Genomic DNA, 24,714 nt, shown 5'->3' with positions numbered 1-24,714 from the left:
TAATTAAAACAATTAATTTCAGGAAAGATCCAGGCTGCTACACAGAGAATTCAGAAAGGAGAGAGGAATAAGTTGAGAGAATCACTGAGCGTCCTCCACCTACTGGGACTTTTGGGAAGCTTTTCCCTGCACACATTTCCATGCAGAGAAGCCCACTGCTCTCAGGCAACCCAGCTAATAATATTTAAGTGTTTTAATAATCTGGTAAAGTGCAATGAATGTGTTTAATTTATTAAGAGTTTCTGTAGCAACACTGCGGGGTTTGAATTCCTGCTTACAAGAATTTAAATTTATTGCTACAGCACTAACTTATGGGCCTGCTTTTCCCAGGAGCAGGAACTTGAGAGGAAGAAAACTAAAAGGGATATTTTTTTTATCCACCAGAATCTCTAGGACACAGCACTAAAAAATGTATTTACAATGAAACAGAGATAAAGACTTTTTGTAGCTGAACTTTAGTCTATTACTATTTAACAGCACCAACATCGAATTAACATTTCAGCCAAGATGACCTTTCCAAGAAACAGGTATGTCTACATAAATATATATAATTTTTTTTGGCTGATAAAATGGTATGGATGACATGTCCTTTAGAAGGGACTGAACTGCAAGGAACATTTTTAAAATCTTGTAAGGTTTAAAAAACCTCTAGTAAGTTCCTTACTAGACTGTAAATAACTGAGGTTCGACATCAATTAAATGACAGCCAGTTCTTTCTCCTCTTCTCTCCAAAAATTTTGGAAAAGCAAGCTTGTAACACAAGACATGGTGTCAGCTCAGAGTGAAACACTCCTGGCTGCTCAATCTTCAGCCCCTTTCCTGCTGCAATTCTGTCTCCCTTAATCCTTCTCTGTTCTTACAAGAGACTCGTGTTTCTGAAGTTACATTCATGTAACTATATCATTTGGAATCATATTTAGGAAGATTAATGAAAATGAACAGTGGATTGGCAGGGGGAGCAGCAGAGAGGTGAGAGAACATCCATCCCTGCATATGAAAGGGACAGGCCACCCAAACCAGGACATGCCTCATTTCCACCTACCTTAATTCAGTAAAAAGCCAAAAAATAAAACAACCAAAAATCCTCTGCTGATCTGCCTTGATAAATATGATCAGTGAAGTCTCAAGCCATGACACAAAGAGCTGCACTCTGGTTAATTAGCCTGGCAGCCAGGGGAAATGCCCAGAACGCTTTGATACCTCCTCTTTATTGCACTGAAAGGAAAGCAAGATGTTATTCACAAACCACATCTAAAGGACAAGCAAAGCTTGTTTATCAGCCTCAGAACCTCCCACCACTGTGCAGGCCCTTGATGATTTCCTTTATTAAACTCAGCTCTTCACCAAAGCTCTGCAGAGGGCTTGGATGGACCCTTAAATCAAATCCACGAGAGGTCCTGAAGCTTCTGAACAAAGCTGTGTTTCAGCTGGAGGATGTATTTATTTGTCTTGCTTTGTAACAACTTCTCACAAAACAGCAAAGCCTTTGTTTGACCCTTTACTGAGATAAACTCCAGTGAATTAGTTATTCTTTGGTCTGAAGAAAACTAATTACTCGACATGAATCTAAGACAAGAGACACTTTCTCCTTCCAAGGGCAAGAAGAGCCCACCCTGCTCAGCCAAGCCTCCTTTTGAAATGTTTAACACAGAACAAGAAGCTGAGCTCCATAATTCACTTCCTTCACACCTGGCTGCACAAGGAGCAGCAGCTCTGAACCAGCCCTGCGGAGCTTTGGGTGGCCACAAACAACTCTCCAGGCTGCTCAGAGAGGGGGGAAACAGTCACAGCCACATCCTCTCTTCAGAGTATTGTCATTTTAACCAGCTTTCTCTAAAAGACACAATTGTGGTAGAAAAAAGTTGGAAAAACCAGTCTCCAAAAGCAAATCTGCATAATTTGTTATCTAACGTGACTGTTGCTGCAGTCAGGTAGGAAATGCAGAATTTATGTTTTATAAAAAGCTGTGACTTGACTGCCTGCAGAAATAACATGTTGCTTTCCTGTATTTTTGTGGCTTATTTGGTTTTTTGGGGTGATCTGGCTCGTTTTGTTGTTTTGCAGGATGGCTGAATAAAATGTTTCACATGATAGAAGAATAATGTCCGTTCCTCATGGAATAAAACCACATCTGCACTTTGTACCTCCAGGTTCTCCCACCCTCACACACGGCAGGATCAGGATCTCCATCTCCAGCAGGAATCCAGCCTGGATTCCCTCTGGGATCAGCACTTTGCCTTGCATTTCTGTAAGGAGCCAACTTTTCTCCCCTGTTTTGATGACAATGGTTGTTTGGCCATCTAGCCTCAGTTCCAGCTACAATAACCTTCTGGACAAAACATTTCATACCATTGCTCCTGCCAAAATTTTAATTGCATCCAACGATGCATCAGAAACAAAAGTGTTACCTAATGAATTTTTTCCTTAACTGTGGCTTTATCTGTCCTTCTTCACTAATTTCTCAAGGTTGCTGGAATGCAGATCCTACCCCTGCATGAGAAGTCACCAATACCCTGACTGCTGGTTTTGAGGGCTGCATCTCCTGATCAGCAGTAAAACCCTCCAGGTTGGTCCCTGATTTGTATTTTTTGAATGATTATTAAAAGTTTGAGATGGTTCACACACAAAGATGGGCACCAGCCCAAGTTTCAGCCCAGGTGAAGCAAAGATCTGCTGGTAGACAGGGGTGTGCTTCCCTGGAAAATTAAACCCAGCGAAGTGCAACAACTCTGGTGGCACCTGGGGACCGATGAGCACAGGAGCTGGACACCTGCCCAGATTTAACATCAGCCTACCTAAGGTTACAAATGCACTTAAGTATCTTTTCACATCAAATCTCTTTTTTTTTTTCCTTAAAAACTGAGTACCAGTATAAATTACCAGCCCAACTGCTGTCATGAATGTGGCTCTGAAGCCCTTGTTAGAGCAAATCCATCTCTGTGGATGCATTTTGCACATTTTGTGTTGACACCAAAGTGAGGTGTGCAGCCAAAGTGAGGTGTGTGAGAGCTCCCTGAGTTTGACATTCCTGACAAAGATAAGGAACCTGGTTAAGGTATAAAACTGAGATTTCTAAGGAGCACAGTATCATAGAAAAGTGTGGGCTGGGAGGGACCTTAGAGCTCATTCAGTGCCACCCTTGCCATGGGCAGAGACACCTGCTGCTGCTCCAAGCCCTGTCCAATCTGTCCTTGGACATTTCCAGGGATCCAGAGGCAGCCACAGCTTCCCTGGGCACCTGTGCCAGGGCCTGTCCACCCTCACAGGCACAGATTTAAGTGGGTTTGGAAAGAAATCCCAGAGCAGATGACATCCTTTATCAGGAAGGTTTTGAGAGTGCTGTTCTTGTGCTTGGCTCTGTGAGCTGTTCTGTGCATCCGAGGTGTGAGACTGAACTTCCCCCTGGCACCGTGTGAGGTCACACAGGGAGCAGCTGAGAACTTGACCTTCCCAAAGCCCAGAATTCCAGCTGTGACATTTACACAGATAAAACATCCCCTGCTCAAAGCAAGACTTTTCCATTTATCCACAACTGCCAAGTGTCAGGGCCTGACATGGATCATTCTGCACTGCTGGCAGATGAGCAATTCCCTGCCCAGCACACGGGCTTGGAATGCTCTGTTTGCCATGAACTTTAACAGGATGGCAACCCAGGAGGCCTGGGGTGTGTAAAACAACACAAGAACCCTACAACAAACATTAAATTCCTGTCATTTCTGCCCTCACCGGGACTGGGGTCAGGTCACCGACATGATTTTTCAGAACTCTGCCTTGGAGCTCTCCATGGGCAGGACAACAGAATCCTGCTACAAATCTATCAATTCTACACTGCCAGGTAAATTCCTACCTCCTTCCTCTCCCTTCCACTCTAATACACACCTCTATTATGTTTAAAAAAACAAAATAAAAGTGTTCTCAGTAGCACTAAACAGCTGATGTGATACTTGCAGAGCTCCTCTGAGAATTCCCCTCTCCAGAATTTTTTGCAGCACGACTCTTAACGCTGATTCCCAATGACAGCTATTTTAGTTTTTCAGCATAATGCTGTTTTGTTGGTTTTTTTTAAATACCAGAGTGATTTCTGGTCTGGGGAAAATGTCATTAAGTATTGCCCTTTCCTACTCACCTCTGATGAGATCAGAATGGGCACAGGCAAAGCCTTTGTTGCTCCTGCCCACAAATCAATATTTACTGCAGCACAGGAGGGACAGAGGAGAAACGACAAAAAACACCTCAATTTCTAATAACAATTTTCCTTCCTCACCCCTGTTCTTCCAGGTGCTGTTTATTAAGAGCAAGTGAACAACTCCTGATGGTTCAGAACTGCAGCAAACTGAACATTCCTATTTGTTACTCAGCTCACCTTCACCACGGTCCCTCTGCTTTTCTCCAATTCCGAGCATGGATCTGCAGCCACCTCCAACACCACTTCAGACATCCAGCAGAGGAAGCGTTTTTATCGTTGTTTTTATAATTGTTCCACACTCCTTTACAGCTGGATCCCGGCTACACCTCAAGGAGACCAAAACAAATGCAGTGAGAGGATCAACAATGACTCCTGAGTTCCAGAAGTCAAGAGTTCAACTCAGAGGAAGGAACTCGTCTGGTCTTCCTTGGAAGCTGGTGGTTTAAACATGTTACACTGAATTTTCTAGAAATTGTGGCTGCAAAGTCTTCTGAACACCTGCAATTCCCTCCTAGCATCTTTTTTTTGGGTTCTGATAAAAAAATAATTGAATCCCACAAATTTACTACCCACAGGTGACTTTGAGCCCTGAAATCTCACTGCTACTCTGCACAAATTATTGAGGTCTAGACATTGCAACCTGTGCAATTTCTCCATTTAATTTATTTTTGATAAGCCTTTACCATGCTACGTGAATTCTCATATTCTCACAGACAATTCAACAGAGTCACCCTGAAACAGCAATGCTGATTTTCTGATTGGAATCCAAAATAAGTACATAATATTCCCTGTTTATAAGAGAGCTCAGCTACTCCCTGTGAGATCATTTTGCTATGTTGATACTTCAGTAATTTTTTCATTCATCCCATTTTTCATTTAGGCCATTTACTTTTTTTTTTCTTTTAATAATAACATTTTAAGCCTTTTTCTCTTTATTTTGTATTGACTAATCCCCAAACTCACTACTTATAATCTGTATTTTTTAAAATCATTGCTTGCCTTTTTTTTTACATTTGTCAACCAAGTATTCAAATGAAGGCCAAATTCCCTTTGTCTTCCATTATCATTCTAGAATCAGCTTTGCTGTCAGGACTGTCAGTGTCAGGAATAATTCCACTACTCCTCCCAAAAACACTCCTGAACCCAGATAAACCAGTACATCAGAAACCCCTGCAAGACAGTTCTAATATCCATTTTTCTTCTGTCCAGTTTCCCTATTGATCACCTCTATTTTGGGCTTGAACAAATGAAATCACCTGGATATAAAAATACCACAACAAAAAGCTTAGCACAAAAAAAGTTATTCAATTTTGCCTGAAACTGACCCACACTAATAACAGATAGATTTTATGTTCTTTATTAGTGATTTTCATGGTCCAGCCCTTGTGCTATGGAAATTTTTTTCGCTTCAGAATTTGACTGACTTTGAGTTTTTCATCATTAAATATTGGAATTTCAAGAGGAATCATGGAATTATTGATCTTGGGAAAGGCCTTTGAGTTCTCAAGTCCCACTGCCCACCACCAGAGCATGTCCTCGAGCGCCACACCCACACGTTATTTTGAACATTTCAAGGATGGAAACTCCACCACTCCCCTGAGCAGCCTGTTCCAATGCTTGACAACCTCTCCTTGAGGAAACCTTTCCTAATATCTGCTTTTCCTGGTGCAGCTGAGCCCTTTTCCCCCACACACACAGGGAGAGAAGCACAGCATTCCCATTATCAGAGCGCTCACATTCACATTTTTGCAGTTCTTAAACAAAATTTTGTATTTAAGGTAAAAGGCCTCCACTTTCACCTTGCCCACTATCAAGACAGAATCTGAGGGATCTGCCCTCAGCTCCACAAATGGGATTTCTGACACTGGCACTACCCAGAGCCAACAGAGAGAAGCCCCTTAATGCCAAGTATCACAGTAGCTGAAAACAACTCCCAAAAGAAGAAACAATTTATAGGGCTGCTGCAAGTATTAACTCATTTTCTCACATGAGGTAATCAGCTTCTCTAAAATATTTCATCCCTACCCACAGAATCTATTTTTTTCTTGGCCTTTCCAGTGCCTACCATGGCAGCAGGGTAATTTAATGCTTCTTCAAATCTTCTGTGACCTGGGGCTCCAGCACCAGCTGAGCAGCTGCCTGTGCCTGCTTTGTGTGATTCCAAAGTTTTGCTAAATTTACAGCATCAATATTGGGGATTTACCTTCATTATCCTTTTTTGCCTTTAATTCTACAGCATACCTCTAATAAAAATACTTTAGCCAGCAAATCACCCTGTGCTGCACCATGTGTAGGTTTGAAACATCAAAAAAAAAAAAAACCCAGGAAATAAGGAAAAAGTCTCTACTGTTCCCAATTCCTTCACACCCCTCACGTCCTGGTTTTCACCTTTGCACATTACCAGCCTTGAAACACTTGTGTGTGTGTGTTTTCTTTTTCTGGCAGCTAAACAAACAAACCACACACATTAATTTTAATGAGCACCTCAAGGTTTTTCTCTAAAAGAACTCTGAAGAATATTTAATAGCTGAGATAAACACTCCATTAAGGTAAGGAGGTTGTTGAGCATTACAGTTCCTTAAATATTGTCCCTGTGGAGATCACATTGATCATTAAAAGATTGTACCTGTGGAAAAGAGAGAAACAACTGAGTGCAGGTGGTGGGGGAGATGTGACTGAAAAATTTGTGGTGGGGCACTGGGATTAGGCCAGAATTTCCTTGCACAAGAAGAAAAAGAGGGTTTTTTGGAGAATTACTGCCAGCCATTACTGCCTCAACCCCAGACCCCTCTGAAGTTAATTCTGCTATCAAATTTTTCCTTTTAGAAGGCCACTATGTCCATATAACACTGGTTAAAAGGTGTTGAGACATAATTATTTAAGCAAATTCTTATCACAACATGTTTAGGGAAAGTGACTTTAATGAAAAAAAAAAATCCTAAGCCAAAATATTCATTTCATCAGAAATTCCACAGATATTCCATTAATTTTAACTCCCCTTCTGTGGGTCAGCTCTCACTTTTGAGCTCCTACACAGAATAAACTGTGCATCGTTACAAGTTCTAAAAACTTGAAAACATTCATTTTATGTGCTAGGCAAAGATGCAAAAGGGAGGCAAAATGCCAAAGCAGAAATGGCATAAAAATAGCCAACAATTTTTTAATCTGCAGAGCCTTTTACCTCCATTACCAGCTGAACCATCTGTTCTGCAGTTGTTCAGGTCTGCAGGAAGAAGGGTGTAAAAAGTCAAACGTTGTGTTGTTTAAAGCTTTGACAATCTGCTGGGTAATGAAGTTTCATAATAAATAAGTAATAATAACAACAATGATTTCTTTTTAACACTGCAACCAAAATAAATCTGCAAAACAAATTTAAGATGAAAAGATTTGATGGCTGAACACATCTTCAAAACAAGTCTGATGTTCTCCAGCTCCTGAGCAGGTCATCCTACCCCATTACTGGGTCCTCACTCACCTGCTGTCCCTTATCGTCAGCAATTCCTCATGGGAGAGGAAGCCAGGGCAGTGATTGCAGCATTTATTTTATACCTTGAGACTTTGGTTTTGCCTTTCCCCAGTAAAAAACTTCCTCAAGAACATCTCAAGAGCTATTTACTCCTGGCATGCAACAGTATCCCTGATGCCTCAGGTTTTAGCTTTATATTTTCCACATTCTGTGCTGCTTTAGTGTGTGGGTCTGAGCTCCACATCAGGGCATGGTGAGCTCTGTGCACAGAGCAGGGAGACAAAACAATTCCTGCTCCAGCTGGGCACCAAGGACAAATGATCCCAATCTCAGCCCAGGAGCACAAACCCCGTGGGCTGCAGAGAGAAAAACAAGCAGGGTGGGACTGCAGGGGCTGCAGTGGGATTGGACACTGAACTGCAATGTGCACATGGAGCAGAGCTGAGCCCAGGGAGAGACCCCGGCAGCGCTCGTGCATTTTGGGACATTTGGGTTCATCCTGGGGGCAGCCCTGGCTGGGCTCTGGTGCTGCCCAAGGTGGATCCATGGAGGAGATCCTTTGAATTCATCCTGCTTTATTCTGGAACTCTGGCCAGCCTCTGCTCTAGGGCAGCCTGCACAAGGCATCACCACCAGGAGAGGAGATAAAGGCATGGAAACTGGGAGGATCCCCAAGGATGGATCACCTCCTCTGGGACCATGCAGATGAGGAGAAAGGTCACAAGGTTGGCTAACACCACACTCATCCCCCAAATAATCCTTTTAGCAGACCAACAGAACCACCTGGCAGGCTCAGGGAATGTCACACCCAGCAGCTGGAGCAGGGCCAGGGCAGAGCCCAGCTCCGCAGTTCCTGCTGCTCCAGCTGTGGGAATGTTTCACCTGAACAGGAATAACCACAGGGATCCCTGCATGCAGCACCTGCTCAGATGGTTTCCAGCCACGTACCCAGGGATTTCACTGTTAACAGAACAACCACTTGAAAAATTTTCTTTACGCACCTCCCACCATTTTTGGGCTTCCAAACCAAATCTGGGCTGGAAGAACTCCAATATAAAGATTCAATAAAATAAGCAGCCTTTCTTTTATTATTCAATAAAATAAATAGACAGGCAGACTGGGTATTCAATTAAAACCCTACAGCTTGTTAGACCATCAAAATAAGTTAGGCTTGATCTACGGAGTACATCTGATAATGTCCTCAAATCCTTTAAAAGGGCTTAAATAGGGATCGTGCTTTATGAAATTGGCTCAGTGGCCTGAAACCAGGAGATTCTGTCCCATGAAATGCATCTCATTTGAGCAGCAGATCTGACACAGATCAGAGTTTTAATGGCTTTGCTGGAGCTCTTGGGTTAAGAGCTACACCTCCAAAGATGAAGCAAGGAAGCATTTGGAAATGTTTGTCTCTGCTTTCCAGCTAAAGCCAAAGGCTCTCCTTAAAAGCAAAAGTAAGAACTGATGAAGGATGAAGTCCAGCTGGGACACCACCCACCCTTCATCCTCTGCATCACCTTCCATTCCTATTTTCCTGCATCTTGTCTCAAAAAGAGGGAAAAATGTGTTGATCTGAGCAGCCACTTCAATGTAAGTGCACAGTTTGTGTCCCCCTTCTTTCGTCTTCCAGCAAATCCATCCCTGATCCCAGGGATTCCCCTTGGTTCCTTCTTGGCCCCATGGCACAAACAGGAACTTTCACTGAGTCCAACCATTTCCCAAGAAGATTCTGGAATTCCCCAAGCCAAGTAAAGCACATTCCTGATCCTTGATTTCCTTCTGTCCATTGATTATGCACCAAGTCTGCAAGAGACACTCTGCAGTTCCTGGAATTCTCTTCCTGGGGATTTCACTTAATACAAATAATGTGCATTAACAATGCATATTTTGCTTTTCTTGGGGGATGATTTTCCATAACTCATTCATTATTTATGTTATTTTAATATGCTGGAGATGGCTGCTCTGCACACCCCAGCTTCACCACTCAAAAATCTCCTCAAAGAAAGGCTGAAACCTCTCATATCCCTTTAAGGGATTTTGGGTAGAATTAATAATACACATTAATAATTCAATTTTTCTTTTTGCCTGGTGGTGGACGAGCAGTTTTCACAGTGGCTGAGCAGTTTTCACACAGCAATACCAATCTGCATTAATAATGCAATTTCCCCCCCCCTCTTTCTAAGTGGCTGATGGGCAGGTTGCTTATGAAATAATCAGCTTTGATAATAGGTAATTTTGTTTTGCAGTGACTCAAAACCCAGAGAGACTCACAAAGTGTTGCAAATATTCACTGAAGACAGAATCTATCAATCCCCTCTGCTTTTCCTATGAGGAGCACTGGAAGGATTCACCCACCAACCACTTCCTCCAAGCCTCTTAGAACACAGTCTAAAGAAATACTGGAAGTTCTTCCTCTCCTCATGACCAGCACTGGGAATTTCTACTCCCACCTGCGGGCAGGAACAAAATTTAAAATCATTTCACCTTTTTGTGAAAGGGAAAAGGAAGAAAAAAATCAACATAATCACAGAATCACTGGGAAAGCCCTGGGGACACTCAGGGGCTCTTCTGCAAGGAAGGCCTTAAAACTCCTAAATATCCCTCCTAGCCTTAGAATATTTCTTTGCAATTCTAGCAACAATCCCTTTCTATCCTTCATCCCCTCTGACCCTTTCTTCTGGTTTATGAGAAACCAGTTTGGAAGAATTTCCTGCCCTTAATGGTTTCCTGGCTATTATTTTGTGCAGGATATTGTTATAAAAGCAGGTGATAGATTCAGGTATTGATTCCCTTTAAAGCTGCTTTATCAGATGGGAGAGAGATTTTTATCTCCCTGCCACCTCAGGGCCCAGAGCTTTTAGTAGCTGGACAATTATGAGTTTGAAACTGTCCATTTAAAGGAGATATCAATATATCACTCTATGTTTATAAAATACAGGAAGCCTAAATGCCACTGAATTGCATAATCTTTACAGCTGCTGGAATGTTCACAATATTTAAATGCATAAAACCAGCAATTTCAACACAACATAACAAGAATAAACAAGAAAGGGAAGAAAAGGGGAAAAGAAATGGTTTTATCTGCCTTTGCAGTTTAACTGGAATTTATTTTTAGTTAATGATAACAGACTCAAAAAGTGTCCAAGCACTGAGCAATAGCAGAAGTGTCACTTGGAGCAGAGTTAAACACACTTTCACTGTCATTAATCATGGCAAAAGTGACAGAAGAAAAATGAGCTGGCTCTGTATATCTAATGTATTAATTCTCCCTCACATTGGCTCAATGCATGAGCAAGTAAAAACAGGTACACCTCCGGAAAAGGAGAGGAATGGCACTCTCAAGCTTTTTATTAGGAAGAAATAGAATTGTTTCTTCCTCAAAGAAAGATTTTAGAAGTTCAAAAAAAACCAAAGACTTTTCTTAAATATAGCTTAATAATTATGATGAAAAAATAACTAAAGTACAGCAGCTAAACCCCATTTTTATAGTGGCTGAGCACATTTTCCTCCCTTTTCCCCCCAGTTCCCACATTTTCTGCTAAGGATTGATTCCTGTTAATTTGCTGGACATCTGGCTAACATTCTCCTCCAGAGCCACACCAAAGCTGTGATTTTCCCCCAAATTATTTAATTTTATTCCTGCTTCTAAGTTATCTAATTACAAAACCAATCTTTTTGTTCCCTTTTTTTCCCAATTTGGGTAAAATTTCAGCTACTGAGGATGTCCCTGGTGAAGCACACAGGGTGAGCAGAGGGAACGAGAGGTGAAGGAAACCTTTCCCTTAATTCTGCTGGAATTCCAAGCTGGTAATTTCAGTTGTGAACTTCAGCTTCCTCCCGAATTCCTGAGATGTTCTTGCAGCTCTCTGGCACATATGGAGCCCTTCCTAAAAATACCCACCAGAGCCCTACTTGCAGAGCTGGTGACTTTGCTGACACCACAGAGAAACAGCCAGAAACCCAAAAGGAGCCAATTAAAATCTCCAGCACCCAGTCCAAAGCTGACCAGAACAAAAAGCAAAGTGGGAAACTCAAATTCAATCTCAGAACTGAGTTCTGTCTGCTGGGAACAGAGTCCTCAGGAGTTTGAGGGAAGTTTCTACATGGAGGAAAGTTTTCTTTCCCTGGAACAGCTCATGGAATGATGAGCTCCTGGCAAAAGGAGGAGATGGATAACTCTGTAACTCACAGGCTGTTCTGTCCCCAGTTATTCATGTCATCCCTCTGCAGCTCACATCTTCCTTCCCCAACCTATTTTTTACAGCCTGAAGGTCATGGAAGGGATTTTCTGCTGTGGAGAAAGTGCTAAAAAAGAGGGTGACAAAAAAAGGGGACTTAGAAAGCCATGAACAATAAAAACATTTCAAGCAGCAGCATTATAAATAACTTAAGGAGGAGTTGTAGCTGCACCTTGAGATTGTGGGAGCTGTGCTGTCATCTGGCACTGTGGAAGAGCAGAGAATTTCCTGATTTATTTGGGACAGCAGCAGCCTGGAATTTGCTGATTTATTTGGGATAGCAGCTGTTTCCTACCTGGAATGGGAATGGGAGCAACCGCTTGGTGGGAGTGAGGGAGAACCAGAAGAGCTTCAGGTAAAGGCACAATGAGAGGTAAGAAGTGAGCTGCAGAAGGAAAATGAGCTGGCTCTGTATATCTAAATTGATTAATTATTTCTCCCTCAGATTGTCTCAAGGCATGAGCAAGTAAAACCAGGCAAACCTCCGGAAAAGGAGAGGAATGGCACTCTTGAGCTTTTTATTAGGAAGAAATAGAATTGTTTCTTCCTCAAAGAAAGATTTTAGAAATTCCAAAAATCCACAGACTTCTCTTAAATATGGCTGAATAATTACAATGAAAAAAATAACTAAAGTACAGCAGCTAAACCCCATTTTTATAGTGGCTGACCACATTTTCCTTTCTTTTCCCCCAGTTCCCACATTTTCTGCTAAGGACTGATTCCTGTTAATTTGCTGGAGATCTGGCTAACTTTCTCCTTTAGAGCCACCCCAAAGCTGTGACTTTTCCCTCAAATTATTTCATTTTATGCACTTCAACAGTGAAGGGATGTGCAGGGATAGAAAATATTTAGCAAACAACATAAACCCACTATTTTAGTTCTTAGAAAAAATAAACCAAGTCACTTTGGAATTGTAGCAATGTGGAAAAATAAAGGAACACCAGCAAAAATGGGCAAGGTGCAGTGTGGGCTCCAGCAGCACCTACATTTTTTAGCCCGAGGCATTAAGAGACAGCTCCTTTGAGGGTTTTTTACAGCAAGCCTACAGCCCATCTGCTTTGGAGAGCCAAGACACTAAAGATAATCTCCAAATTAAACAGCAAGATAAACACGGAGCAGGGACACAGCCTTCTCGCTTAACCTGATGAAACTGTGTTTTGCATCTCGCCTGCTAAATGGGAAATAAACCAGGGAAAAGGGGATGAAAAGAATTTAATTCGGTTCCAAAATGATTTAAGCTCTCGGGTGGGTAATTAATAGAGGGCAAATTAAGTTTTAGTGAAATTAATTTCATTATTCTTGGGTGAAGCTGGAGTGGTTCAGGTGGGAGAACAGCGTGAGCCACTGTGGTGAAGCTGCTTCTTGCAAAGGGCTGAGCTGGTGCAGAACTCTCCATCCTCAGGGACAGCTGCAGAACATCTGCAGCACATCTCCCCCAGTCAGGATTTCCTTCCCCGTGCCTTGGTGCTCAGGGAAAAACATCCACAGCTCGTGTCAGGAGCTCTGTGCTCCTCCAAACACGGGCAGGAAACGCTGACGTGGCCAGGACAGACTTCCTGAGCAATGACAGCTCTGACAAACTCCTCAGCATCACCCCTAAAATACCATTTCAGGTTGGGAATTGCAGTAATTACAGCAAGCACAGGTGGCAAAAGGGAATGGCAACAGCTCCTGGACAACTGAAGCCAGACACTCACGTGATTTAGAGATTTATTTGGTTTTCTGTCTCAGTTTTTCAGGGTTTTTTTTTGGTTTTTTTTTTTTGCGATTTCAATAATTCCTTCTGCTGCAAGGGATTGCTAGAGGTTTGTTATGGATTTCTATGTTCAGGAGGAGATAATTCAAGGGAACTTTGGGAAAATCACTGAACCATAAATGGAGATTTGCTGAGAAGTTTATGCTGGGTTCTCAAAACACAGGGACCAAATGTAAAGGTAAAGGAATATTTGGAATTCCAGACTAAACAGATCTTCTGAGAAAAATCTGCCAATTGAAACTGTTTTCATTATGTCAGAATTTAGCAGATTATGCAGATTATTAATCTTAATAGTATCAGTTTATGCAGATTATTAATCTTTTTCTTGCTTCTGTTTTCAGGAGGTCAGTCCTGGCTCCCTTTATTCCCAAAGAATGGAAAGGACCATGTCTGCTGAATAAACCCAAAACAGGTCTAAGATCATGAAATTCTGTGGCCAAACTACGAATAAATATTGCTGTCAGCTTCTAAGGTTCAATTTAACCACAGAAATTTATTCTTCTCTTTCTATGGTTCACTTTAACCACAAAAAATTTATTCTTCTCTTTCTATGGTTCACTTTAACCACAAAAAATTTATTCTTCTCTTTCTGTTTTTCTTGACTGCATCGTTTCACTGAAATTTGTGTATTCAGTCAGCAGCAGAACACTATTTATTGTAAATGTTCCCTTTCTGGCTGAAATACTAAATATTAATCCTCTAAAATAGAAAAGCTGAATAATTATGAAGGATTTCCCACCTCCAAATGGTTTTAAAGGTAGAGGGATCACAGCAGTTTAGCTCTGGATTCTCCCTTCCCTGCCTGTGACAAGGATGGATCCTGGAATGAGGTTGAGGTTCATTTAGTGAAGAATGAGCATAAGAAAAAAAAAATAATAAAATTTAAACTTTAAAAATTCCACTTTTCCAGTCTACATATCTGTTTTGCACAACCCAAAAGTCTTAACAGTGAAAACTAAATATGGAGATATAGTTAGAGATAATTTTTTTCTCTTATTAAGATTACAAGGGTCAAAATCCAGAGCAGAATTTTCATGCCCTTCAAACTGAGACCAAATAATGTCACTCTATGCCACAATCTCCAAATTCTGAACTTTGCCACTGGTGTGGGAAATGACCCAACTCACAGAAGGACCTCAGCACCACAAAAAGTTTAACAAAATTTGCTTTACAAATCCTCATTCAGAGCTCCCAAACCACTGTAAAAACACTGCCTTAAAAAAAAGTCCCAAATAAATGCTGATTTAACTTACAAATATTTATCTTTGGTATTTCATTTTTTGCCATTTACAGCAATAACCCAATTTAGGGAAAAAAAAAAACCCACACAAATAAACATCTATGCCAATTACAAAACTTATTTGAAAAATAGCTCACTAGAAGAGATTTTAGCCCAAGATGACATTAGTCACGTCCTAAGTTATTTATTTCCCTGCACAACCATAGAGGAACAATAATTTTATTGTCATTTTTTTTAGAGAGTGTTTCTTTAAAGAGCCAAGAATGGAAGCAAAGCACTTTGTTTTAATAAGGTCATGCTGGTTATTAAATAATTTGCATATTGAAGGTTAAATCCTTATCTCTAGACACTAAAAAAGTATTTTTGTCTAACCTTGGGGATTGGAAAAAGCAGGAGGAGGGTATCCTGAATGATAAACAAAAGGGGTTTTATGCTTTTTGGTACTTGCAGTTGTTCCCATTCACACCCACTCGAAGGGAGGGAGCTCTGCTGAAAATTAAACCCCATTTATCAATGATTCTCCTAAAAGCTCCAGAGACTGCCTTGGTAAGGGACAAGGCTGTGCCACAGCCTGGAATTGTCCCCAGCACTAACTGGAGAGACAGGGACAGGTGATGGCAGCGTGGCAAGTTTGTTTCTCCTCAAAAATCACTTCAAGGAAAAATGTAAAGGATCCTTGTACACTATGATACAGATTTCAAGGCTAACTCCTGCAAGGCTTTTCCAGCACACCAAACACCTGAATTTGGCTGGTAAAACCAAATTTGTGAGAGACCTCCCTGCTCTTTTCCCAGCTGAGGAAAGGCTGATGCTTTCCTCTCCTCCTGTTGATGTCTCAGGTTTTAGCTTTTCTATGTTTCAGACTCTGAGCTGCTTTAGTGTGTGGGTCTGGGTTCACATCAGGGCATGGTGAGCTCTGTGCACAGAGCAGGGACACAAAACAATTCCTGCTCCAGCTGGGCACCAAGGACAAATGATCCCAATCCCAGCCCAGGAGCACAAACCCCGTGGGCTGCAGAGAGAAAAACAAGCAGGGTGGGACTGCAGGGGCTGCAGTGGGATTGGCCACTGAACTGCAATGTGCACATGGAGCAGAGCTGAGCCCAGGGAGAGACCCCGGCAGCGCTCGTGCATTTTGGGGCCATTTGGGTTCATCCTGGGGCAGCCCTGGCTGGGCTCTGCTGCTGCCCAAGGGGGATCCATGGAGGAGATCCTTGGAATCCATCCCTGCTTTATTCTGGCCAGCCTGCACAAGGCATCACTATTACCTTAAATTCCCTCTCCTGTTTCCTTTTATTCCTATTTATCCCAGAGCCTGTGGTCAGGAAATCAGACACTGCTGGTTCCACAACTCCCCAGAGTACAGAAATTCCTACACACACAGAGAACACAGAACTGGAGCTGTCAATACCTTCCACTTACACTGCACTTATGGACCATTTCAGAAATCAGATTCTGGAGCTTGAGTTCTCCAAATATTTCCCTCCTCAGGACTGTTATTGACTAATCTATCAAAGGATACAGTTCCCTAACGATGCATCAGTGCAATGCATCACCACAAAGGCAGCACCAGCCTGATGATAGATTGCTCAATAACATGGGAGCAGCTGGCAAGAACTTCCAGGGAATCATGTGATCCAACTTTTATTTGGTTTTTGGTTTTTTTTTTTTGTTGTTGTTTAGTTTGCATAGCTCAGAATAAGCAGGATGAGCTGCTCACAGGTTGAGAGCAAGTTCACACACCAAAATATTTTAGTTGTGCTAGTAGAAATTGAAGGCTGTGGTATCTTGATTTGAAAGGCAGATGTTGCTTTTAAAATTTCCAACAGCTTTCAATAAACCTGTATCATAATTTCACATCATTCTTCTTTCTGATTTTTGTACTCCCAGGTTCAGCACCTTTATCAGAGCTGCAGGTGATAAGCAAGACCCACACTTGCACAGCTCTCATTCCAGAGGTCCCTTTGCCCAGGGATTACAGGGAATATGTCACTTTACCATCCCTAAATCACATCCCTTATCCTGGAAAAATTAACCCAAACACCTCCAAAATGGCACAAAATTGTTTAGGTTGGAAAAAACCTCGAAGATGATGGAGTCCAACCAGCAGCACCATGCTCACCTGACATTGCCTTCTGCAGAGATTCCTGAACTACACAGAGGGAAGTTTCAACAACAAAAACTTCTCAGCCTTTCCCAGACGTGAATTTTTCCTTGCAGGACAGACTTGCTGCTGACTATTTATCCATCCCATCCATCCCTTTTTCCTTTTAATGGTTTATTAACTCTTTAGTAGCCTTCTGTTGCCATGTTCCCTGTCTCCACTTGGCACTGTGACATTATTTAACACCCTGAAGTCAGGAAATAAAATATAAACTGAAAACTCTCCATCCTGATCACTCTGCCTGTTAGTTGTGAAGGAAAGTTTAAATAACTGGGATTAGTGCTAAATCTCAAAGCAAAGCAGCTCTGTCTGGGTGTTACAGCACATTCTGCCATTAGAAAAAAAGGCACTTCAACTGTTAAGATTGGATCTCTTCAGAGATAAACTGCAATCCAGGAAAGGTAAACTGGTCACACTGGTTATAAAGAAGAGAGAGAGAGAAGCAAAGGAAGAAAAAGGCTCATAAATCAAAAATGGGGCTGTGGTTCAGAAGAGGAGTTGTGAGAGGATATCGAGATTTTCCACAGAGAAACCCTGCACGCTCATGGAAAAGGCGGAAACTTTCATCAAAAGGAGTGAGGATGATGGATGGATGGATAACCTGGGCAGACTGTAGAAGCTCCAAGGGAACACTGGGAGCCAGAAGTGGTGATCAGCTGGGTAAAACACATCAGAGGCAGCTGCAGAGGAGTTAAAGATACACAAGATTTCAGGGTTTAGAGAAACTTCTTATGGAGGCACCTCAGAGGCAGAAGGAAATGGAGGTTCTCAGCATCAAAATTCAGCACAGGAAGTAGAGAAATCAAACAGATCTGCTTTGTTTCTTTGATGTTTTCCAGCAGGATTTTAATCCTACATCCTTCTTAATCAGCAGTAATTTCTAGGTTATCTACTCACCCCTTGGCTTTTCCATTTGATTTCCAGAAGCCTCTCCTGCCAGACCAGGGCACTGGTGGATTCCTGTGCTCCAAGCCAAAGCCATTCCCACTCCAAGCAGAACGCCTCACAGATGGAATGAGAGGCAGCAGTGCTCAGCAGATTTATTTCTGAGGCTAGCAGGACTTGTAAAGGCTGCTAATAGAAAATTTCCAGAGGATTTGCAGGAGCAAACAAGCAGTTTATAGGTGTTTATCTGATAAAGCCCAGCAGCTGTGGCAGCCTCAGCCCCGGGGTCAGCAGTGCTGCACAATAAACCCTCCCTACCTGAGCTCCACAAAGATGGGATTGTGCCCAGGCTGAAAATGCTCTGCAGCTGAGGTGTAACTAAACCACATTTTAACCACGGTGCCTAATCAGGCCTATTTTTATGTCTAAAATGCAACTTGACTCAGGGGCAGTGTTGTAACATGGCCCCAATCAACAGGAATAAAATAAATCCCATTATCTGCTTCAAGTGAGGGCTGTGCTCTAACTGGATTTTCTACTACAGAAGAACCCCAAATATTAAGAGAGAAATCAGTATTCAAAGAGAAGATGTTTGTGTGAACACAAATATTGAGGGAATAAAAAGGGAATATTTTCTCTAGTCCAGGGAATCAGTTTATTATTCAAAAGGAAAAAAGGTGTTGGGCCATCAGCTGAGCCCTATTTGTACTTTAAAGAAAGCTGTAGAAAGCAGAAAAATATGAATTCCCATGGATACATTAAAATATTCTTGGATTTAGGCAAGGCCAGGGGTACTGGCAAACATCAGGATGGCAGAGAGAAAATGAGCATCTAAAGGAAAGCTACTGGGTCAGCACATTGGAATTATCTGGGATAAAAACCAGGCATGGTTTCACTTTCTAAAATGAAAACAATACTTTTAACAATTAAACCAAAAGAATAAAATACCACAGAGGCAGCAGCTCCCGGTGATTGAGCAGATTTGGTTTCTGGGTGGATGCAGAAGGCCCAGTGCTGGCAAAAAAAAAGCAAGGCAATAATCCGGGACCAAAAATAAACATGGCAATGGCTGCTGAAGGCAGAAATCATCAGGGAGATTTTGTGGGGATTGCAAATCATCCAACCATCTGTCCAGGAGGATGAGGCACTCTCTGGGCACACAGGGAACGAGGAATAAATCACACAGGCAGCCTGGCATTGGCAAAGATGCTCCTGGAAGCTCATCTGGAAAATGATTCTGCCATCAAGGCATTGCAGGAATGAAGCAGGTGCAGGTCAGAGCTATTAATTCCCCCGGAATTCAGATCCATGCACACATTTGCCAGATTTGGTCTCTCAGTCTTGGGACAATGGAGCCTAAATGGGATTTTTTGCCAGCACTTGTGAGGTTTTGGTGCCAGTAGGAATGTTTAAAACCAAGCAATGAAACCTGTGTGTCTCAAAAGGTGAAGGACAGGAGCAGAAAAAAGAATTTGACAGGAATTAAAGCTGTCCTGATGCTGACACAAAGGTTGGGCCTAATCCTGCAGGGAGATCTTCTCCACCTTTTATCTGAGCTCCTGGAAAACATTCCCAACAGCATTCCATACCAAAAATCCATGGGATTATACAGAGAGACTGGCACAGGGAGAGAAGGGTTACCACAGACTGGGACTGAACCCCCAGCTGATTTGATTTTATTTATAAAATTCAGGTTATAATGGATAGGCAACTCCCCTGCTGCAAATTCCTCCTGGTGTCAAGAATTAAAACGTTGTGCCAGGGTCCTTCTCCCTAATGAACTCTTCCTGCCTGGCCCAGAGCAGGCAGAGATGGAATAATCCAGCCCATGGCAATCTCATTCCCTGCTTTACACAGATTAATGCCTGATAGGACTGCAATGTGGACAGAGCTAAGGATTACACTGTCTGCATCCCGGACAAGAGCTGCTCCAAATCTTCTTAAACTTTAATGTAAAAAAAGGAATTTATGTGCACAAAATACTGCTGGGAGCTGGGAGTGGATTTGTGCTCGTGTTTTCTGGAATTTTAAGGTTGAGTCATTGGTTTCTGTCAATTTATTGCTGCTTTCTATTTCCAGCAAGGGCTGTGGCCTTGGAACAGCCACAAACCTTGGAGCTGATTCTGCCTGGTAAAAACAATTTATCAGTTTTATCCATCACTTCTGAAATCTGGTCTCATCTGCCTGCTTAGGGATGTCTTCACCTTTCCAATAATACATCTGAGATAAAAAATGAGATGCACAACTCCAGAAGAGAGCCACAACATCAGTTAGGTGAGAAGAAAAAGAATGAGTGCTGCTGATTTTTCCTTTTGTGTTTCTGTTTGTTATTTATGCAGTGACTCCTGAGAAGATGGAACAGCTGAAAGAGCTTTAAAGGAGAGAGGTGAAAAGAAAAATGCAGCTTTTTTCCCTTTATTTCTGAGAGTGTTTGTACTTCTATTAATAATTTTATCCCTGTTAAAGCACACAGATGCCACCTAAAGCATTCAGAACAATCAACACTGTGCTATGATAAATAATTGGGTTTAAACCTGTGTAGTGAAATAAAATAAAAAAAGAAAGAGATATAATCTTGCTATCATACCTTAAAAAATTGCAGCATTTGGACTGATTTTCAATAAATTTGACTTTTACCAGTGTAAAGAAGTAATTCTGACCAACTGGCTGAGAAACAAGGAAGATCTAAGAAGCTATAAAAGAGAAGCTACTCAAAGTGGGACCTTTTTATTTCCTAGTAAAGAATGAAGTTTATCTGTGAATGAGCCTGGGAGAAGATTTACAAGTCTGTAAAATGTCACTAAGAGCAACCTGGAAATTGAACCTTTGAGAGATGTTCACAAGATTTTTGCTCTGCAGAGCTAAAAAACCAAAAAAATAATGTGGGGAGTCAAACTGGCCAAAAGGCACAGCTTCAGAACACACCAGAGCTGACATGAAAGTTAAAAACATCATGTCAGAAAAACAATTGTCACTATTTCTTGCTTGATTACAAAGTACTGGAATCTAAAGAGAGCCTCTGGAATGACAAAGATTTCCACAAGAGAAAGAATCAATTGAATTCACTTCTCTGGAGTGTACGAGAAGAGGGTAAATTCTGTTCTCTCCATTAGGAGATGATGGATTTGGACTCCATAGGACAGCTCTGAAATCCAGCTGGCACAAAGCAACACATCACTGGAGATGAAAATGCAACTTCAAAAATAGTAGGTGGGTTACTGCACTTTTTTTACTCAGCTTTATTTAAGTTGCTTAAATTTATGACATCAAGTTTTTAAGTGGGAAGTATAAAAACTATATTTTTTCTCCCCTAGAAGATTAATTTTCAGTTTAAAAGGTTTACAGGATTCCTTCACTCACTCCAGAGGGACCCTCAGTTTGAGCAGAGAAAGTGCTCATATTTCAGGGCCACAACATGAATTCACAACAGTTTGACAGAGAAATTAAAATTCAAGTGGAAATTCAAGATTTACTGTAGAATAACAGCAAAATGTGAAGATGGAGATGCCCAGAGAGAGCCCAAGTCAGAGTTCCAGCTGTAGCTTCCCTCTCAGGAGATTTTTTGGGAAATAAACCAAATTTCCCTGCCTAAATCCAACATCACAACTTATTTATACTCACAGAGCAAAAAGGAAAGGAGGAGGAAAAGGAGAAGGAGGAGGAAAAGGAAAGGAGGAGGAAAAGGAGAAGGAGGAGGAAAAGGAAAGGAGGAGGAAAAGGAAAGGAGGAGGAAAAGGAAAGGAGGAGGAAAAGGAAAGGAGGAGGAAAAGGAAAGGAGGAGGAAAAGGAGGAATGCTGGTGCCTGAGGTCTGGCAGGTGTTCAGAACTCCTGGCATGGAAGGATTCCCAGTACAAAACAGCTGAAAATACATCCCAAACTTTGTAAATACCTCTGGATATTTGATGTTATATAAAATTAAATGGAATTAGGTGATGACAGGAACAAAGGCACTGGGAGAACACAGCCATGCCATTACAAGCATTAGGGTTTTGTTCCAGGCTCAGGAAGCCTCAAAATGCAAATTATCAGCAGGACTTGCTGACATTTGCAGTCTGTGGGAAGAGGAGATGAGGACAGATATGGAAGGGAAAGATCAGAGTGGTTCAGAAAGAAAAATCCTACCAAAATTAAGGCAGAGCTACTATGGAAAAGCTAGGACATTTAGGAATTGTAATGTACAAGGCACAGACAATGCAGTGCACTGTCAACACTTCTGTTTCATCTTTGTCCTTTGGCTTTGTGTTTTAGGGATAATCTGTTGAAAGCACAGACCCCAAGCACCCCCAAATTTAAGAGCTGTACGCCCCCAACTCACATTTCCCTCCAAAGACTAAAAAGGATTTAACAGAGACACAAAGATTGAAAGGGAGCTGAGGACTGAAACCCACCCTTCTGCAATCCTTTAAAATAATTAAAAATAAAAACTCTGAATCCAAATCTAAGTTCTTCCTGTGTGACCTCCTCAGCTCCAGCAGAGCCCTGCATTAATAATGGAATCAGACAATTTTATGCCTCTTTAATAATGGATGCCAAATATATTTGGGGTTAGGGAGGACAGTGTTCATTTATCGATCATCATGCATTATCTCCAACCTGGAAACTCCTAAGCAGCTTCCATCTCCTGTGCCCTCCTAAATAATTCAGAATGTAATTTCAGTTGGGTTATTTTGTTTGTATCTTTTCTGATTAAACTTGTATTTTTTTAATCAGAAGGAAAGCTGACAGACCTGTAGCAAAGGGTCAAAATTTCATCTCACATTACTCAAAAAGTCCCAAGGAAATCATCTTGAAAAGTCCGCCAAGTGAAAATATTTCTGTCTAATTCCTGGTTTTTAGAACCCAGACCTCTGTATTTGTACTGTGTCAGATGTATATTTAATAGTTCTTTTAATAATACTAAAAAATAACTTTGAGCTTTTCTTAAAAGGACATCGTCACAGTAAAATTTCTTGAAACTTCTTTGTTCGTTTCACCCTAAGTTTGGAGCAGTTCATCCCTGCCAATTCTCAACATGAAAGCAGAAATTTTGTTCAGGTTGTGAGTCGAAAATGAAATTTAAATATGCAAGGAACAGTTGCTAATTTGTCCTGCAGATCTGCATTCACTCCAAAGGTGAATTCTTGAGTGAAGCACCAAGAAAGTGCAGCACGGAGATTTACAGGCTCATCTGGGGAATATTTTAATATTAACGAATTTCCAGCAAGGTTAGGGTTTGACTTCCCCTGCCTATAATTAGAAGGGAGAAGAAAGGCTGAGAACAAACAGATGCCATGGCGACACAGCAAAATAAGAAAGAAAAAAGACAAATGGAATAAACAGTGCCTCAGACAAGTTAATTAGAAGAACTCTGCAGTTCCTTAGGCCTTTAAATGGTCAGCTCAAGAGACAAGGCTGTCATAAAGGGATTATCGTGGATTTCACAGATCAGTGATCAAGGTCTGCATCAGATTTTAAGGAGAAAAGTTGTGCTAGGAGAAACAAATTAAGAAGAGTTTGTTTTCATCAGTGCAGGGACAAATTCCAAAGCTATCCAGCAGTGGATGTAAATTAATCACCTCATAATAAATAATAGTCTCCTTTGGGAATTGTCAGCTCATCACCTGAAGTGATGCTTTGAGTGCTTCTTCGATGAGAGAGGATTTAACAAGATGCAGATCATAAAGGATGAATCCAAGGAATTGCGGGACTGTACAGCCCTGTGATTAATAAAAACTGCTTTATTCCCTAATTTGTGCCCACCCTTTACTAAACTGGTGCTTCCTCCCATCTCCCCACAAAGGCACTGGCAGCAATTTTGACCCCTGTGCCCAGGGCAGCTGATGTGGTTCAGTTTTCAGGAATTTGTTGAATGTTTATGCTATAGTTTAAGGCATGTCTGCTTTGTCTGATCTCCCAGTGACAGGAGGAGAGGCAATGGCCCCAAGCTGTGCCAGGGGAGGTTTGGCGAGCAGGGAAAATGTGGATTTCAGGGAAAATTCATTGAAGGAATGGTCAGGCTCAAGTTGTTTCACAATTCAAACCCCAGTCCTGGGTTCAGAGGTACCTGTGAGGGCACAGACCCTGCAGGGTCACGGCCACCTCAGCCTGTGATTCCAGAACATTCCTGGAACAGGCAGCAAAGACATGGAGCTCCAACCCAACAGATTTATCTTGGCTTGGATAATAAGCAACAAATGAAACTAATATTTAATAAAATTCTGTGCAGAGCCAAAAAAAAAAACATTTACAGGAGGAACTGCTGCCAGTGTGGTCCAGCTGGCACTGAGCAATGCCTAGTGCCAGGAGCCAACTTTGGGAGGACATTCAGAGGCTTCTCTCCCAGTTGCATCAATCCCTTCAGGTATTTGATGCTTTCCTGAATTCCTCCAGCCTCACTTCCTCCCATTCCAGCCCTGGAGTTAGTGGGAAAGCAAAATGGGCAATACATTAAGGGGGAGTGTGGGGAGTGTGGAAGGGAAAAGGGAAAAATGAAAGGAAAAGGGGGGAAAGGAAGGAAAAGGGGGGAAAGGAAGGAAAAGGGGGGAAAGGAAGGAAAAGGGGGGAAAGGAAGGAAAAGGGGGGAAAGGAAGGAAAAGGGGGGAAAGGAAGGAAAAGGGGGGAAAAGGGAAGGGAAGGGGGGAAGAGGGAAGGGGGGAAGGGAAAAAAGGGTGAAAAGCAGGGGGAGAAAGGAAAAGGGGAGAGGAAAGTGGCAAAGAGAAGGGGAAGGGGAAAACAGAAGGGGAAAAGGAGGAGGAAACAGGAAAAGGCAAAGAAAAAGGAAAAGCAAAATGCTGGTGCCTGA

At 41.9% G+C, this 24,714-nt stretch overlaps 1 long non-coding RNA gene across 1 annotated transcript; it reads left to right on the top strand.

Moving 5' to 3' along the window:
- Positions 1-2,085: 2,085 nt before the first annotated feature.
- On the top strand, positions 2,086-5,455 carry LOC135278587 (uncharacterized). The gene is made up of 3 exons (XR_010346034.1): positions 2,086-2,248; positions 2,467-2,566; positions 4,279-5,455. It is a non-coding gene; the product is annotated as an uncharacterized LOC135278587 (long non-coding RNA).
- The last annotated feature ends 19,259 nt before the right edge of the window (positions 5,456-24,714 follow it).

Source organism: Passer domesticus, chromosome 11 (genome assembly GCF_036417665.1).
Source record: "Passer domesticus isolate bPasDom1 chromosome 11, bPasDom1.hap1, whole genome shotgun sequence".
NCBI classification, from domain to species: domain Eukaryota; kingdom Metazoa; phylum Chordata; class Aves; order Passeriformes; family Passeridae; genus Passer; species Passer domesticus.
This window is presented reverse-complemented; position numbering and strand designations above follow the sequence as displayed.